The sequence below is a fragment of the Vicugna pacos genome, unplaced genomic scaffold, assembly GCF_048564905.1.
Source record: "Vicugna pacos unplaced genomic scaffold, VicPac4 scaffold_104, whole genome shotgun sequence".
Classification (NCBI taxonomy): Eukaryota; Metazoa; Chordata; class Mammalia; order Artiodactyla; family Camelidae; genus Vicugna; species Vicugna pacos.
The window spans coordinates 2,389,913-2,409,335 of NW_027328784.1; the positions used below are offsets into that span (position 1 = coordinate 2,389,913).

The 19,423-nt window shown below is 39.7% G+C and overlaps 1 protein-coding gene across 1 annotated transcript in view; it reads right to left on the reverse strand.

Moving 5' to 3' along the window:
• LOC140694797 (uncharacterized) overlaps positions 1-19,423 on the reverse strand; it is a 135,311-nt gene that overhangs the window by 90,137 nt on the left and 25,751 nt on the right. The window contains exons 8-11 of the mRNA XM_072957859.1: positions 14,982-15,041; positions 14,327-14,447; positions 9,106-9,215; positions 7,641-7,764 (exon numbers count right to left, since the gene is read on the reverse strand). The gene's annotated coding sequence lies outside the window, so the exon portion shown is untranslated. The remainder of the gene's footprint in view (positions 1-7,640; positions 7,765-9,105; positions 9,216-14,326; positions 14,448-14,981; positions 15,042-19,423) is intronic.

The window sequence follows — 19,423 nt, forward strand, 5'->3', positions numbered from 1 at the left end:
GGTTTACCCTGGGTTTAACTTATAACACAAGGAAAAGAGATCTTACTAAATGCCTTATGCAAGTTTTGGAAGACATATTTAAGTAAGCCTTAAAGTTTTAAAACATGGAATTCTTTGTTTACAGCTCTTCTCACTGATACAAAAATGCCATTTAAGGAGATAAAATACGGCCTGGGTGAGAGAGCAGTTCTCTGGGGACCTGGAAGACAGTGTCTTTGTCTTGCACATCAGAAATATAAATACAACAAACAGTGACCTAGGACTGAGTCTAATTAGCTCAACGAAATAAACCTTAAGGCCAAGAAATTTTTGGCATATTAGAACTCAGAACTCTGAAGGGTCCTTCAGACATTGTGAAGAAATTTTAACTGTCTGTTTCATAAATAGTAAGCCTTAATGATTTGAGCAAGCAAATTCAGCTTACTCCAACTATTATTATACCTATCTTATAAGTAAGTTTTAAAGTGAAGTTATGAGATCTCTAGATTTTTTCTGATTATAAGCCTGTGTACACATTATAGGAGTGAGATATTTCTACTGCTAAAGAAAAAAAATTCAAAGTCATAGAGCTCTGCTTAATTGACGTAAAAATATAAGAGCTTAAACATTAAGTATTTTTAAAATAACAACTGAACAAATTGACTTTCAGCGTCATGTGAAATGGAAAATATTCAATATTAAGATAATATTTGATATTGTTTAGTTTAAGTATGTTCTAATTAATATAGACATCTTTAAAGTCATCAATATTATGTATAATACCTTTACTGTACCTAGGTTTAATGAAAGTCAAATAAGATCCTGTTATATCTGTTGCAGATTTGTCAAAAAAAAAAATAAAAGTAATGTGCTGTGGTAAAATTTTAATTAAATTAAATGCAAATGAGATGAGAGCTTTGGGTAAATATTTAAAATATATTTTTAAAATGTATGTTTAAGATAATCTCTAAGTGTTTGGTATCTTTAAATTCTAGTGTTGTGCTAAATTAAGTTAAATGACAAGATTTTATTAAATAGATATGCCATTTTCAGATAAAATAACATTGAAATACGAATTACTTAACATTTAACTTCCTCTTACAGTGAAACTAAAGGTATATAGAAATATTAATAAATGGTTGGTGCCACACTGAAATAGTCTCTATTAGTAAGGGAATGATCTCAGTATCCTAGGAAAGTAATATAAATGCGTAAAGGAAGATATAAGAATGGAATTATATTTTGTTAATGAAAAATAGTGACTTTCTCCTGAACCTGGTTACTTCTGAATAGAAGAAAAATAAGGGACACACTAATATAAGTATAGAAAGCTGTGGAAGGCTTGTGGAAAAGGAACCCTGAGGGAAGAGTTTTGTACATGGTCAGAATTGGCTAAGTTTAGAAACAAATTGGGCAACGTAAATGAATCTTAGAAGTAAGCTGGTACAAGATTAGAATTGTTTTTCTCTCTGTTAAGAGGAAAAAATTTTCTTAAAATGTTAATCCTCCTTCAGTAACAGATTGTAAAACTTCTTATACCACTTAGCTGATATGTTCTGCCTTTACTTTTGACGTATTTTCTTGTTAATGAATTAGTACTACTTTACAGTGATCTATATGTTTATCTGATCAAGTGTTCTGAAATCTTTCAAAAAGCTCCCCAAATATAAAATTCTAATTAATTAAATAAAAATTAATTTAATTAATTAAAATCCTTTTAATCTCCAGTTAAGTTTGGGATGCTACAGAAGGCCGCTGAAACATCCCAAAGAGAGATTTTTAACTATAAAGTTTCATTTGGCATTTTAAATAACATGGAATTGTCAAATGAATCATAAATCTTCTAAGGTTATATTGAATGAGACAATATTATTAATATAGATATTGTAGAAATTATATGGACTCCCTAAAATTCTGGTATATCTGAAATGTTACCAGTGATAATTATGGGTATAGTGAACAGATTTCTTTATTGATTATAGTGTAACGGTGTTTAACCATGCTTTTAAATTTTTGTCATTTATAGACAGTTAATTGTTTTCTTCTGATGGTTTTGCAAAATGCTTTCTCTTCAAGGAGATTTACTGATTCCTAATAAATTTCACACTATAGCACTGAACTAAACTGGGTAAGACATTTTAAAGTTCTAATGAAAACTCTCATTAAAAGAATTAGTTACAAGGGACTGATTAACCTGCTGAATATGGTTATAATTTTTGATATTGTTTGAAATACTACTGGCTTTTAACCTGTTTCCCAGACGCAAATAATCTCTTCTCCTTAAGCTGGTTATGGTTCACAGCAATTTGATAAATTATACCTATGTAATCACACTTGGAACACTTATCTTTTCCCTCTATCTGATCCCTCAAGAGACTAAAAACACTTAGGTTCCCAGTGGCTCTATCAAACAAATTAGGGAGATCATCTCCTAACAGATATAGGAGTATAAAGATATTTTAAGGATTTTAAAGAGAAAAGAATTTACCTAAATCTGTAAGGCAGAAACCCATGAAAAGCCTTGACGTGTCTTTCTTGGCCTTAGCAAACCTTAACATTCTACCCTGAGACTCCGTATTAAAACTTCCAACACAGCCAATTTAAAAAAGCCTATATGATCAAATAATCAGACTTAACTTGTAAAAAATTAATCTTGATTTGGCTATATTTGAGAAAACTGAGGGTAACTTAAGAGAGAAAATAAATTATATTTTAGTCGATATTAAATTCTAGTTTTGTTAATTGAGGTCCATATTTACTAAGACACTTCCCAGATTATTCCTTGCTGTCATGTCACATTACTGTACGGTTTAATTGAATTATGAAAAGGATACTCTAGGTTTGTTTCTGAAGCTCAGAAATCTATCCTTGGGTAAAGTTCCAATGCCCCATGACCTGCAGCCAGGGGATTATACATACTGCAACAGGCATGACTTAAAGAACTGTCTCCAACCTGAATGGAAGGACCCTTTTTCAGGTACTCTTTACCAGACCATACACACCAAAGCTGAAGGAAACGGAGTCTCCGATTCATTTCCTATCTGAAACATCCCCTGCACTGCACTGGCCTATCGAGTGCTGCTCACCTTAAAACAATGCCCAAATGGAGAAAAAGCTACCAGACCAGGATGAGAAGAAGATGACATCTGAGCTAGACAGCTGACCCAAGACACCGGACCAAGACTGTATACCAATTACTTTGATAATTTCTCCAACCTTTGATTATGATCTACTCCACTTGTTAAGTTTATGATAAATTACCTATGTCTAGTACTTCTGTGTTACCTTGGTGGGTTTCCCTACTCCAAGGCTCTAATTAGATAGCCCTCAGAAACGTTATTCTAAAAAGAATTTATAGTTCTGTTTAGGCCACTGTTGATCTTACAAGGTGGGAGATTTCAACTGGCCAATTAATACCTGCTCTGACCCTGACCATAAATATGAACTTTCTCATAGGATCAAACTCAGAAACACAAGCAAAATTTTAACCCAAAAATACAACTTCTCGACTATTAAATTCTTACTCGTGACTTTATTAACGTTACTAGCTGTATTACTTATATCCTGTCTATTTTATAAAATTGTTGTCTGTTACATTTCCCAATGTGTAACTAGGCCCACAAGATTGATGATGGCTAAACATCTTGAAGAAACAGATAAAATTTATAACCCTGAATAAAATAAATATAATAGTGTGATTCTATTTATGGGAATGAGCAAAGATGGGTAAACACTTTCTGTATCATAATAGACTAGTAAGACATGTGATCCAGAGAAGTTTTAGTATCAACAGGGTCTGACAAAATAAAACTTACACCTTGAATGGCAACTTAGAAGATTCTTCACCTGAACTAGGAATGAGCCATCCTAGCACCGTGGGACAAAATTGGTCATGAAATTTCTCTCAAAATATTGGTCAAATTTAGGACCAAGTGGGAGCACTGTGAATGAAAATACTACAATGTGCATGAAAATACTGCAACCATGACAGTAAACAAAGAATGCTGAATCCGAGTCATCAGCGGCTGCTGCCAACCCCCAGCGAGTACATGCCTACAGCCCGGCCTCTCAGCCACTCACAGTGGTGCCCTCTGAGCAGACTCAGAGTAAGAAAGGACAGGATACTGGCCCTAGATAGCCAGGGGCTTGCCAAAGGAATGAATTCAATGACTCAAATGTTTGCTTCTCACCATACATAGAAAAGCAGTAAATACTTGAACTTGAGATATCTGGTTTTCTTTAGATAACAAGCAATATTTTATTGTTCCAATTACCTGGTCTTTGTTGTAAGCTTCTATATATCCTAGCTCCTCCCCTACCTCTTGGGAGCAGTCCCTCAGAGTGATCTGAGAGGCTGTCATCCCGGCTCGAGTCCTCCAGCCAAATAAAACAAAGCCCTTAACATATAGGCTGAACGTTTATTTCAATGACGTTCCAGAATAGACACAACTCATCAATTCTGTAATGGAACACACTGAATCAGGAACCAAAGCGTGTTTTAGTCCAGAAAATCTCCGGGTTCCTATTTCTTCCTGTCATTATACAATCCCTCTAGAACTCATTAATTTGCTGTCTGCTCCTCTGGCAACAAAACTCGTAGAAGACTCAACTCAGCAGAGCACCCTGCTGGGGAGAACACCCCGCAGAAGCACTGCAGGCTGCCTGCCCTCCTGCACGCTCTGCTGACCCTTGGTGTCCTCCGTGGAGACCAGGCCAACAGAGCTGTTCCTAACAGCTACAAATTCGCACACGTTAAATAAATCATTTTATTTTATATGATATTTTACGTATATACACATCTCTGAAAACAACTTTGCAGAAGCTCAAATCTTCAACATCAATCCCCAAAGGCAAATCCGGTCCCCAAGAGGAAACAAGACTTAAGACGACGCTAAGGCCTCCAAAGTCCTCTCAAGGACCGTCAACCAAACTGCCTGCAGGTCTGCAGCTGCAGGCTGTTACATGTCTGCTTTTAAAGCAACCCCTTCCTTCCCTCGGGTATTACAGTGTCCCTCTATGCCCTCCCGTCTCAGGGTAAAAGCAGCCGTTGCAGAACCTTGCAGGGAAGCACTGACAGGAGTCGACAAAGAGGATCAGAGCTAAGCTAATACTTCTGATGACACGACCTTGTCACTGTGTCACTTTACAGATGAAGATATATATAGAGAGAGGTGGGGTGATATTGCTCAAAGTCACACAGCTAATAAGTGGCAAAGTCTATAACTCTGCTCTTCCCTTCGGCGTGACGCCCCAGCTGGGACGCCCACAGGGTTGTCTCATGCCTGCCTGAACAATCCTCTCCTGTCACTCATAGCCCACCACAGGGTCTGACCCTAGCCTGCCTTTTCAGCATCTATTCCCTCCAGTCTCTGAGGAACAAGGCCGTTTGGGCCACTGTATGACTTTCGGCTCCCGGAAACATCAGTGCTCATGCTGGTCTTGCCTGTGCATCCGGCCCGCTGCTCAGAGGCTCTTCCTCCCCTGCAGGAGGACGTTTCCAGTCTCTGCAGGGACACCTCCTCAGGGGAGCCCTCTTCTCGCTCTCAGCACGGCAGGGCCACATCCCGAGCTGCCCCATTAGGACAGTGTGCGCCCAGGTCTGTTAATCAGACCAGCAGCATCAGAGCTAGGGATTATGCCCGGGCTACCCTGCAAAACTACTGCCCGCCACACAGCCCCCAGCCAGCAGGTCACCTGGAAGTCACAGCAAGTGCCCCACCCAATCCAGAAGCCTCTTCATTTGCCAGCATCGCTGATGACTGGTTTCCAAACTTTGGTCAGTTTCGCACAAAACAGCACCTTCAACCGGTAAGCAGAGGGTTTCGCTTCTGCTCCCCATCCTTACTGGTAATGTCAAGGAAAACAAAGAGGCCTTTTCTCAACACTTTTATAATGACACCCTCCCACCCACAATACTCATATGCTCAAGAGCTTTGGATCCAAGTGATTTTCTTTCCCTTATGATAAGCGGCTCAAAACACTGCGGGATTCCTTCTATTTAGAGGGTATTTGTACTCAGTTTATCGGCTTTAATCTGTTTTTGTCTCTCTTCAATATCCCTAGCAGTTGCCACCTCTTACTCCCTTCAGCAGCCTCCCTCCCAACATCTACTCTAGGAAATCAGCTGTGATGAGGGGCCCTGGGGCAGTCACAGACGATGCAACTAAGGCAAAGAGAGGGTCCATAATTTGCCCGAGAAGATCAGCTTCAACCCCCAACAATGTGTGTCACGTCCCTGTGTTTAACTCTTATGCTAAGCAAGATAACTTTTTGTAGATTATGGTTATAAACAGATGAGGTATAAAAATACATACAAGGACACACATCTACTCTAAGATGCTCACTAACTCCACTATTTTGTTTCTACTTATTTCTATTAAAAAATATTAAGAACCTCTGCAGTCAGTATAGCAAAATGTTACTGGGCTTTAAATCCAGAATATAGAGGTGTTAAATGTGTCATTACTCATACTTATTTGTATGTTCACAATACAAAATTATTTGAAAGTCCCTCTCACCTCCCCCTACTCACTACTGGCTCTCACCTGAGCTCCCAGACCACACATCTAACAACCTTTCACTTTACCCACAGCTGAACTCATCAGATTTCCGCAGAACTCCCTCTGCAGCTTTCCCTCCTCAGAGCACAGAAGGACCATCATTTACCTCATTAATCCACCCAGAAACCTGGGCCTTACTCCATCCTGCATTCACAGCCAGCCTTCATCCTTTCCTTTTTACCATCTAAACATGCCTTCAATATGTTCGCTTTTAAACACTGACCGTCCCACAGCTCAAGTGGAAGCCACCAACACTGCCCACCTGGACTCACGAGTCTCCTAAGTGGCTCCACAGCCGCTCTCCCCTACTTGAGACAAATGGGACTGTGCCACTCCCGCGCTTTTTGGACTCTTTTAAGACCCACTCTTCTTAGAAGAAACTCCAAGTTCTTCACCAGGTGAAAGTCTTTGCCATGAAATTGTCACCTCAGGGAGGGCAGGACCCGCCCTCTCCCCTCGGCCCCACCCTCTGGCAGAGCATCAGCTTCGGAGGACCTGCTGAGCTACACCAACCTGTATTCTAAACCTGGTCTGAGTTCTTAGCAAACTGCTTCACTTATCCATACAATTCCAAGGTAAATTTGAAAGATTTTAGATGTTGAGCTAGACTATTGATTTTGGGATTTTGCACTAGCAACCTGCAAGGACATGTTCTAAAGATTCTGTCTTCTTAAAACCACACCCAGGTTAAAGGAGTATTTGTGGAATGTCTTCGGAGGAAAAGGGACTGTACTTTTACAGGCTTTATGTTTTATAACATGAACAACCCGGACAGGGTCACAAATGGAACCGCCTCACAAGTGACAGAAGACAGGTGAGAGGCACAAAGCAACAGGTTGCAAAGATGGTAAGAGTAAACATGATTCTCCAACCCCCCCAAAAATTTTTGAAACAACCAAAAATTCTGAATTTTAAAAGTAAAAGAGTATCATATAGAGAAATGAAATAAATAATGCTCTTCATCAGGGTTTCAAGATCTCACTCCAGAGTTTTTAGCAGGCCATACTGAATCCTAGCACAGAAAAATCAAATGGACTTGTAGTGAGAAAGTTCCAGGAAAACTGCAGTAATTCCTCCACTTGTGTAAGGACATACACTCACCTGCTGAAGGTGAATGTAAACCGCATTCTGGATAAATTCGAAAGCTTCCAGGCTCCGCTTCTGGATGCCAAGGACATGGACAGCTTGGAAGCATGCTTCTAACTCAGTCACCGGCATTTTTACACTGCAGGGGAAACGGAGGCACCCAGTCAAGAGCAGAGATGTTCCTGTCGTGTCTCACAGGCCGTGCCTCGGGGATTCAGTGCCCTGCAGCAGCCCGGCCCCAGGCAAGGACCAGCAGCGTTTTCCACCCAAGCAGGAGGGGCACTGTGCTTGAGAAAGCCCATCTCCGATGGGGGCAAGAGGGGCTGGTGGGGTTCAGTGAACCTATAAATGCCCACAGAAATATGCCTGCATTCATTCAAGTGATGCAAACAACTGTAGCAGGCTATTTAACAAAATTTCAATTGTCAGTGGAAATTTTGCCATTCCTTTCCGCTTGTCCCCTGCACTCTGAGACAGGCTTAGGCTCTCTTACACCTGCAGCTCTGTGCAATAGTTGTGAAGTCATTTTACTTTACAGATACCACGGTTCTGCCCAGGGTGATATCCAGCCCAGAGAGGTGGCCCAGGCCAATTTAAAGCTATGTGGCTTGCGTGCAGGGACAATTACAGGAGCTGGTTCCGGAGCCAGGCCCCTCCCCACCTCTGCTCCCCTCTCTCCCGAGGCCCCGCTGCCAAGCACTCAGGCTCCGTGATCTTAAGTCCTACTCTTCTACTCTACTCCAAACCCTTTTCCTTTTCTTTTTTTTCCCTAATTATTCCCAGCTGGAGTGATTTTTCAATCTCAATATCTGAAAAAATTCCTGCAGCCGAAAAAGAGGTCTCCAGAGGTCAATGCCCATATGCTGGTTCCTGAAGAGAGCCCCTGGCTACGGGGACCCTCACCAACACTCACGGGGCATCAGAGATGTTGCAGGGTTGGCCACCCCCTACAAGAGTTTGCTGTCACCCCAATGCCTGCACAGCATCCCTGCTCACAAAATATAGTTGGTACACTTATCGGTTATTAAGAAGCAAAAATACAAAATTGCTCATATTTCTTACTAATATTATCTATGAAGCTGGAAACGGAATTGTAATAAAATGTAACAGTTTTTACCCTATGTTAAATCTGTTCCTTTGGGTTTAAACCTGTGCCCTGTTTCCTAGGCTCAGACTTGGTAGCTCTGCACCATTTGAAAAAGAAAGTTGCCTTTAGCCTGAAATCTGCAGGAAAGCCTATTCTCCTGGCCCTGATCTTTAAAAATGTTAGCTCATCTGCACTTCTGTAGAGATGGCAAGTTGCATAATAGAGAATAGCCTTTGTTTTTTTGGAGGTTTTACAGGGGTACCATGATTTGATCCACATGGACAGCTGCAAGAACAGCGGATTCAAAGGACAAACAATTCATAAAGCAAGAAGTATGCAACAACCAACCACAACCCCGCCCCTTTTTAGTATAAAAGGAGACTGAATTCTTACTTGGGGAAGATAGTTCTCCAGGACATCAGTCTGCCGTCTTCTGGGTCTGCCAGCATTGCAAGTGAAGTCACTATTCCTTGCTCCAACACCTCATCTCCCGGTTTATTGGCCTGTCATGCGGCGAGCAGAACGAGTTTGGACTCGGTAACAAAATGACTGCATTGGAGGTAGTATGTCTCCAATGTTTCCTCGTTTCCAATATGTAACATGCACATCATTTATGATCTAGTGCAAATAATTCATCAAAGACAACCACAAAAAGAAACTATACTCACCTAGCTATCAACACTGAAGTCACAACCTGTCAATTTTATATGATGTTGAACAACACAATGGAAAAACCTAACATAGGGAGTTGATTCCACGGAAATAAAATTATTTCTACTCCTTCAATACTTTTTCTTTTCTTTTCTATTTTATTTTGTTTTGCTTATTGAAAGGAAAATAAAAGTCAAGTCATTTTATTTCACGTATTTTTGTTATAGTTACATTCTTTAAATACTACAAAGAGATTTAAACTGCAAAAAAAATTGTTCATATATTAGTATAAAGATATATACACAATCAATGGGGATTAGGAAAGGAATGGACATTTACTAAAAATCCACTGCAATCTTGTCTTTTACAAGCATATCCTGGAATATAAGCTGTATGATCCAGGGGGCCCCATCCCCATTCTCACTGTTGAGTCCCTTAGCAATCAACTACTAAGGCACCAGCATAGAACCATGTGATCAGTATTTTAGGAATAAATTAGGGAATTAGCACATTCAATTCTAAAACAAAAACCCTAAAATAAATACTGAACTTATTTACAGATAAAGAAAATTGGAACCAAAAAAGTAGTTATTTCCCCAAGGTCACAAAGCTAATAACTGGTAAAGACAAGATTTGAACTCATCTGCCTGATTCTAAAAACTAAGGTGGAAATCCCATTCGACTGGGGAGGGTCCAGCAGCGGAGCCTATCACCCTATCTTTGTTCAGATCTAGCCTTAGACAGCCTGAGACAGCACCCTATTCCTATGGAACTTGAGGGCAAATGATAACAATAAGGATTTTATATCCAGTAGTTTGTTAGGTCTCATTTATATAAAGTGTCAGCAGGTCAGCAGAAAAACTCTGGAAAATATGAGTGGGTCCAGAGCTTTCTGCTGATTAGTAACTCAGTCTCTCAGGACATAGTGACCTTCCCATGAGAGGCCTCATGGACATAAACTAAAGGCAGCTGAGCAATGAAAACTAACAAGAACCTGGAACTCAAGCAAGAAGGTTCCCTGCCATCCCCCACCCAGTTGCCTCTTCACCCGCATGGACACGATGGCAGGAGACCCAGATTCTTGTCCAAGTTACATCATCAAGGATTCTCATCCATAATAATGTATGACTCTATGCCGCCTTATGTCCATTAAAACTCAAATATGATAACACCAATATCTCAGCAGAATATCTATGTCTCCACTTCCTGTCTTCTAATAGGAGAATATTTTTATGGACAAAAAGCAGAAATCCAATTTAAAAAACCATGCACGAAGCCAGGTGAAATTCTGCTTAAGAGACTGCTCTCACGCTGAGTAAATGAAAACTCAGAAAAAGTGGCCCTTCTCCCTCAGTAAATGGGAGGTAGCCTGATGTGTGTGTGTGTGTGTGTGTGTGTTTGTGCACGTGTGTGTGTGTGTAAATCAAATACAATGAATTCTGGGATGTGTACAGTTTTTTTAAGTCACTGTCATTTCATGGGAATGAGCCAACATTTAAATAATTTGAATCTAGTGTTCTGAGAGAGTCTCAGGCTCTTGGTGGAGGAGGTGAAAGGGGAGAGTGAAGGAGGAAAGAGGTACATGAAGCAAAGAAGTAAGAATACTGCCAGGGAAAGGCAAGACGTTAGTTTTGTTCTTCCTTGCACCACATACAAATTAGGGACTCGCTTTCTGCTGATGACTTATCGAGCACTGAGTTGCAGGAGAAGAGGGGACAGCTCATTGCTCACTGAGCTTGTGACTGTACGTGGCATCTTATAGACACAAATCATTTACCCTGATCAAACACTCTAGCAGCAGGCTGTAATTCTTCTGTTTTGAGAGACAACAAAGCAGGAGTTCAAACAGGATGCATAACTTGACAAAAGTCAGAGGTCCAGTAAACTAAAGAGGATTAATTCAAACTCAGATCTGAATGCAGAGTCTTATCTTCCCACTCCCAGGACTGGAAAATCCTTAACACAGGCTCCCCAGCTCCCCTGCATTGTTCCTGGCACCAAGCATTTGCCATGGCAATGGTCACCATTTCTCACAGACACAGCGCTCTGTGCAGCAAATGACCTTGATCAGACCTTGATCATCTACCTGCCACGCCCACCAGGCTTCACCATACAGGCAGGAAAGCTGGCTTTCAAGTGCATACAAAGCCATTCCTTGTCTAACCTGGGCTCTTCTGTGGTTTCTCCAGCCTAAAGGCAGCCATGAAACTGCTCACAGTTTGTACATGAGCCACACTACCTCTCTCCATCTGTCTCCCCACCTATACTACTTAGCTATGAACATTTTGAGAATCTTCGACACAAATTTTTAAAAACAAAAAAGAAAGGATTCTGGAACAACTACTTAATACTTACAATTTTAAATGACAAATTACAAAGTGAGTATTTACAAACCGAATCTTCCTTTCTAAATTTCAGTTTTAAGCGTTTAAAAATATAATAGCAAAAAATTTTCACTTACAAAATTGACAAAAACATAAACAATAATCTGGAATAAGTTAAAAAATAATGCCCATGTTCTAAATGGAGAAACTTCAGGGCTGTACTGAGGGGTAAAGTAAGAGGTGAGAATGTAGAGACATCAACAAATTGCATGGAGGAAAGCAGTTTTGTAAAGATGTAAGTTCTCATCAGAATAATTCAAAACTTACTGAAAACTCCCATGACAACTCCAATCTGATTTTTTTTTAACTTGAACAAAATATTTTGGAATTCTTCAGGAATAATAAAATCATAATACTAGACAAGAAAATTTGGGATGGAAGAAAAGAATGAAAAAAAATTCAGACTGCCAATTATTAAATAAATTTTTACAATATGTAAGTTATGGTGCTGGAGTAAGAAAGGCAGATTGACAGAAGGGAACCATGAGCTCAAAAACAGACTCTAGTGTACATAAGTATTTTGTAAAGGTGGGATTTCAAATCAAAGAGAAAAGTATGACTTCAGTAATTGTCCTGAGACAATCAGACAATCACCTAGAAAGAATAAATACTATTCCTCTCATAAGGACCACAAGATAATTTACAGACAGTGATGTAAATATAAAAAAGTACTAATAACAGCAAATACAACACTTTGCTCTTATTAACTCAACTTACCCTTACATTAACAAGTACTATTATCATCTCCATCTTAGAGATTAAAAAAAACCTACAGAGGAGATTTATTCCAGTATAAGAAATTATTTTTAAGAATAATTTCAAAGATAAAACACATAAGGAATACATTTATTATCATAAGAATATTTTGAGACACTACCAAAATTAAAATCCTCCTAAACAAAATGAAAGGCAAGAAATGACAAGAAAAAGCTCTGTGATACATGTTGTTGAAGACAAGAAGTTAATGTTCATAACATACAAAGAGCTGTCACAAACCAACAAGAAGCTCCCCCACTTAAATGTGTGCAAAGGATAAAAGGAATCATTCATTTTAAAAAAGTCAAATGGCTAATGAGTGAAAAATGCTCAATACCTCACTGGTCATCAAATGCAAACTAAAACAATGAAAAAGCACTTTTGCTCATCATATTGGCAAATATTTTTAAAAGATATTCTATCTAGTGTCCATCTGTGGGAGAAGAAACCATGAGCGACATTTTCAGAGGACGACATGACAATGGATATGTAAACTCTGAAAAACGTACGTACACACTGACTCAACACCACTTCTACGAATCGTTTCCTCTAGGAAAAAACAAATTTAGTCCAAAAAGATGTACCCATCAGGGCATTTACACAGCACTGTTTACAATGGTGGGAAGAAAAACTGAAGTGAAATCATATCCAGCAATAGAGAATTGGTTACATAAGTAATTGTGCATCTTTTCATTCCCCTATGGAAGGAATTTCTAGAGTTACTTGAATGGAGTCTGTGATGAATGTAAATGTCACATCCAGGGACTAAATTTCCAGAAGCCTTAACTAAAGGAATACTCATAAAAGATCACAGGAATGTCTGTACAAGAAGGATGCCAGTCAAATATCCTTTCTGACAGTGGAAAATGGAGAAAACTTAACTGTCCACCATCAAGACAATGATGCGTTAAATCACGACGAGCTGCGAGCAATGAGGGAGCCGGCATTTCGCCGTGGTCCAGGGCCTTGTCCACAGCATTCTCTCACCAAAGGTGTGCGTGGGAAAGAGACCACACCCGCAAATCAGGAGACCCCTCCACTCTATCTGAAAGGACCGGGTGAGTCTGGAGTGGGAGGACGTCTATGATATACACCTGAGTGATTAAAGCGAGCTGCAGAAAAACATATAGTATGGTCTCATTTTTAAATAAAGCATATATACACACACGTATACATGGAATTCTCATATGTGTGTATATATGTATGTCATAGGCATAAAGGTCATGAAACATATATATCAAATTTTCAACAGTTTTTACTCTTCGGAAATAAGGGGAAGGGAGGTAGGGCCTTCCTCTACCACCACAGTTCTCTTTTCAGTATTTCAGTTAAGTATACTTGGAACTTAAAAGTTTATTTAAGTCCGAAGTAAAATGGACAATGCCTCCACAAGACAGAATGCTATACTGGTCATCAAAAATCATGCCAGAGGAGATAGAATATTGTAGAAAAACATATAAAAAGCCGAATGGAAAATGGAGGTGTCCACACAGTAAACAGTCACAGAGTGCTCTCTGGTTTTTTATGACAGAGGTGATCCACACTGATGAAAATATACGTTAACGTGTTAATTATTATCTTTGAATAGCGGGACAAGGATAGCCTTTTTTGCCCCCTTTTTCAGAGTTATTATTTTAAATGCACATTCTTTTTCATCTGAAAAAAAGCATTTTTAGGTGTGTAGTACTATGCATTGGAGAATAATACAAGAATACTTAGAGAAACAAGTAACTAGGAGACAAAGCAGCAGCATCACACAATGTAGGACGGGCGATCCTGATTAACACCACGCAGTTACATAAGGACCCACAAAGTGAGAGCACCTGCTGTAACAGGGCGTGGCCCCCTTCTATTTGTCAGCAGTGTCTTCAGGGCTGAGGCAGTTCTGAGCACGGACAGTGTCAGTGCTGGTGTCTGGATGGATGCCACTGGAGGTGAAGGCACCTGCAAGCCGAGAGGAAGAACAGAAATCATCCTCTGCCTTTTCTGTCTTGTTTCTTTGTTACTTTAAAAGAGAGCCATATATAAGATAAACCGTGTATCTCCCCAAATGAAATTTCAGTAATGAAACCGTTTTTAAAGACTTCACAGCTTATATTCTGCCTATAACTGTCTTTTCAACAAAGATCATATTTATTAAATGTTAATTAACTCAGTTAATTAACTCCCTGTAGAAACATTCTAGTAAAGAGCATGAACTGCAGTATGTAAAAGAACCACACCTGCAGTGACTAGCTCAGCTGTCTTGACGGCAGTGCAGTCAGCCCCCACCATCCCGTGGCCCTGAGCTCCTGATGCTGGTAAGAGATTACGCTGCCGCCTCAGATGGAGAGAAACGGTGAAAGCATTTCTTGAACCCTACAGCACTGACAAAACATAACTGACAAATCCCAGGCCCCTTTGAGGCTCTCATTTTCTGTTTCTGGCCAACCCCCATCAATGAGCAGAACCACCCAATCCCCGAGCCATGGGACTCACGTGGGAAGCAGTTTTGGAGAAATTTCCAGGTATAGAATGTAACCAACTATACATAGAACTCTGAAAAAAGAAAAGATGCCATACTCTGATTTTGGAAGACACTCAAAATATTCTCCTAAGCCTTAGTAGCTGGAAAGGCTGGGCTTCTCCTAAGTCACTTATTTATTTCACAGCCAGTAAGCATCTCCCTCAAATCCTGCTTCCCTGTGTCTGCTGGGAGCTTGAAACACACTGCTGCTGTCGATCTTATAAGTCACATGGCAGAGGCATGTGTCTCACGCCTGCAACCCTCACACAGGCTCGCCTCCTAGCCTCACTGTCTGAACTGGGCCCCATTTTCTCACCTGTTTATTTGGTATCTGTTCTTCTGTAAGCTACCTGAAATGCGTTTTGGAACATGTCAGAAGAAGCAGTGGGTTGAGAAATGGACAGATTGAGAGGTGAGAGATGGGCAGACAGAGAGAGAGACTCCAAGAAAAGGGGAACAAATAAAATTTCCTATGCAAAACCCTCTTCTAATCAGGGAAGGAAACCACCACGGAAAAGTGTGAAGAGGCAGGTAGCTTAGGACTGTTTCCTGGATTCCATGAAAAGTAACACCAAGAGATGAGAGGGTAGAACTTTAATAGTAAAAGAAAAAAAGCACGCATGCTTGAAAAATATATCTACAATATGTACTTTCTAAAGAATAGACTGAAATCAGCAGGACCCAATAACACTATACTTGGGTATTTACAGAAGTGAGAATCCCATCTCCAAACCACAAGGCATCCCTTCAGAGCACTGACAGTCTACATGGGGCGGTCATAAAGCCATCACCGCAAAAGCTATGCTACCCTGCACTTACGAGGAATGAGCAGCTGTGCTCAGGCTGCCCACGCGCGTCATTTACACCCCACAGCACCTCTACGGGGGGGACGCCTAGCGAGCCCCGTCTCTGCAGGACAGAAAACCAGTTCTGGAGAGGCTAAGCCGACTTACCAGTTCTCCATCTCACAGGACTGGTCTCTCCAGAGCAGGACACGAACTCGGACCCACGATTGTAACCATGGTACTACAGTGCTTTGTGTGCTGTTTGTGTGTATAATACATTTGTTTCTATCATGAAAGGTTATTTAATAAATGATCGGTTGTCTTGTCTATCTCATTAGCTCACAATCAATCTTTATACTGTTGAATTGTACTCTTTTCCCCTGAAGAAAGGAACGGAAACAGCGGGGGTCAGAAAGAGGTGGGGCTCCATTCTTTATCTGGGATCTCATCTCATCGAAGTCCCCAAACAGGGAAAAGGAGCAAATGTTCTCTTTATCTTTTAAAGAGAGGGCTCCAGTGATGGTGACTTATTCAATTACAAAATCAAGGCTGGGGAAAGGGCACATGCAGCAACTAGAGCAGTATCAGCTGTAGGAAGGTCAAAAGTGCTCATGGGAGGGCTCAGGGGGCAGCCTCATTTAATTTCAATCAATAAAACAATAACAAACTCTAAAAATACTGGCCTACAATGGATTAGCTCTTTCTTGACATCTAGCAAGTTTCCACAGCCCACATGTAACATTATCGGGAACCAGTGAAAGGAAGAGTCCACAGACAAGGAAAATCAATGCCACAGGCAGGCTGAAACCCAGGCTGGAGTTTAGGAAGAGAAAGGGCATAGTTAAGAACTGGGGAAAGGCTGGGGAAAAAAATCATCACAAGGACTCTCAAGCATCATCCAACAATCATATAATCATTCATTCAAGAGAGAGTTACTGAGGTCGTATTCTGTGCAAGATTGTACAGCGGGTGAAGCAAGAGCGCAGCGTCCATGGTGGCAGCAAGTTGCGGGGCTCAAATACACTTCTGATCCCGGTACCTTGCACACTTGTCCTCAATATAAAGGCAAAGATAATTAAAGTAAAATAATACTCTGTAAACTCAAAGCATTGTTGAAAAAAAAAGTTAAAGAAGACCTAAATACCAGGACAGACACTCCACACACATTCCCCTATCAAAAGAAAGTGCTCTTGGAATGGCAGTGCTCCCCAGAGCGATCCGTATATTCAACGTGGTCTCGATCACAATCCCAGCGGGCTCCTCTGCAGAAACTGACTATCTGCTGCTACAATTCATATGGGAATTCGAGGATCTCAGTAACCTATACGTACTTGAAAAAGAAAAATTTGAGAGGACTTATAATTCTCAATTTCAAACCTTACAACTGTATCTCCAGGTGAGATTAGAGGCCATTGTGAAGTTATTACTGTGTTAATCCTTATTTACTAAATTCTCTACAATGAATATTACTGTTACAATAAGAAAAATAAAAAGTAAGTTATCCTTTAAAACATGCACACCAATTCATTCATTGGGAAAAATTATTCTATCAATTAAGAGATAAATATCTATTGAAAAAGGACAACTTAAAAACAAGAGTGCATTTGCATTTTTCATAAATTGAAAACTGAAAAGCACAAAGACGTCAAGTTTCTAGGGAGACCAATGCAACATATTAATAGTTATTTTCAGAAATTCTAATTTAACAATGAAAACTCTGGAAAGGGAAAATCGTGACTGAGAGCCAACTGCAAACACATGGAGAGCAAAGGCCTAGAAATCACAGTTCCTTTAACTCTGCTCCTAACACAATAGGAGAGGAAATTCCTCACTGAGGGGACAGTGGAATCCCATGCATAAGACAGGATACACAGTACAAACTGCACTAGAATTGGGGGTGATTTCCATAGAAGAATTCTAAAGTTACAAAATTGCTGAAAAACTATTAAAACACTGACAGAAAGATTAAAACACACAGTCATATATATTATATAGAAACATATGTAGTCTGCTCCCATGTTGCATTTAAATACAAATATATTTGTTCATTTATGGGCACTTATGACTTTATCCCTGGTAGAATATTTCAACTAAAACAAATAATCAATATAACACTCCTTTTGTCAAATCTACTTGATAAGTTACTCTGCTATGTAAACATAATGTGTCTAAGATAGATCTAAAATTAGTGAAAAAGAGCTTTGTATGGCTTCTTGAACTATTCTCAAAATTCAAAGCTTAATCTTAAAACAGATCTGAACAGTAATTCTATATTACCTTTCCCGTCGTGAAATGAACAACACAGTCTGTTGTCAAAATTCTGTCCTTACAATGATTCACGAGCACCGTATCCTCACAAAACTGCTGGACAGCAAGGCACTATCCAGACACTGTGACCCAACAAATGAAACACAATGAAGACAGTGACCCTATTCTGGAGGGCTTATAGTCTGTGTCAACACCAGGGTTTTATCTGATTGGTTTGATTGGTTGGCAAAATAAAATCAATCAAGTACTTTCTTCTTTGAGCATTCTATAAGTCATGACTCTGCTGTTAGTGTCATGAGCAGGAAAGACTTAAGCATGACTTGATTAGATCAACTAGCAACAATCATCACTGGAGAGTGAGTAATAAAGAAGTTAACTGATAGCAATGCTTCTCCCTACATGAGACCTAAAATAAATCGACACTGATATCCGAAAAGAAAATGAGAATTTGAGGTCCCCAATAAGAAAAAAATCTAACAAGAAATCAAAAAAGTAAAGATTTTTTCATTAACGTTTCCTGGAAAGATTGGAGCATGGTGGTGTTGAGCTCAGATGCTAGGGAAAAACATGAGGGTCTGAATTTCCACAGCACTGGGTAGCTTTGACACTAATATGTCAGTCAAATTCTCTGCATCTCAGTCTCCGATGCATAGACTGGGGACAACAACCGCACCCATCTCCTAGAACGGTCCTAAGAATTAAGTTATTTTATATATACAAGTTTTAATAAAATACATCAGATATTAAATATTACCCCAAAAGCACAAGGAAAAATGAAAACAGAGATAAATTGGAGTTCATTAAACTTTAAAACTTTGCTTCAAAAGACACCATCCAGAAAGTGAAAAAACAACACTCAGGAGAAAATTTTTTCAAATCATTTATCTGATAAGGAATTTGTGTATCAAAAAAAAATTCCACAGCTCAACAATAAAAAGGCAACTCAATTAAAAAATGAAAAAAGGATCTGAAAAGATATTTTTCAAGGAAAATATACAAATGGCCAATAAGCACAATGAAACGGTGTTCAATAACATTAGCTCTAAAGGAAATCAAGTCAAAACAACTAGGAGAAACCGCTTCACATTCACTACAATAGGTTAAAATCAAAAAAAGATTAACAAGCACTAATGAGGACACAGAGGAAGCAGAGCCCGCAGCCATTGCTGGTGAGGATGTAACACAGCGTGACCACTTTGGAAAACATCCTGGCACGTCCTCAGAGAGTTGAACATTTGGCTTCTGAATGATCCAGCAATTCTGCTTCCTGGGCACACAAGTAAGAGAACTGAAAACAAATGTTAACATAAAAACTCCTACAGGAATATTCACCATTACTTTTCGCCATTAATTTTCAGAGC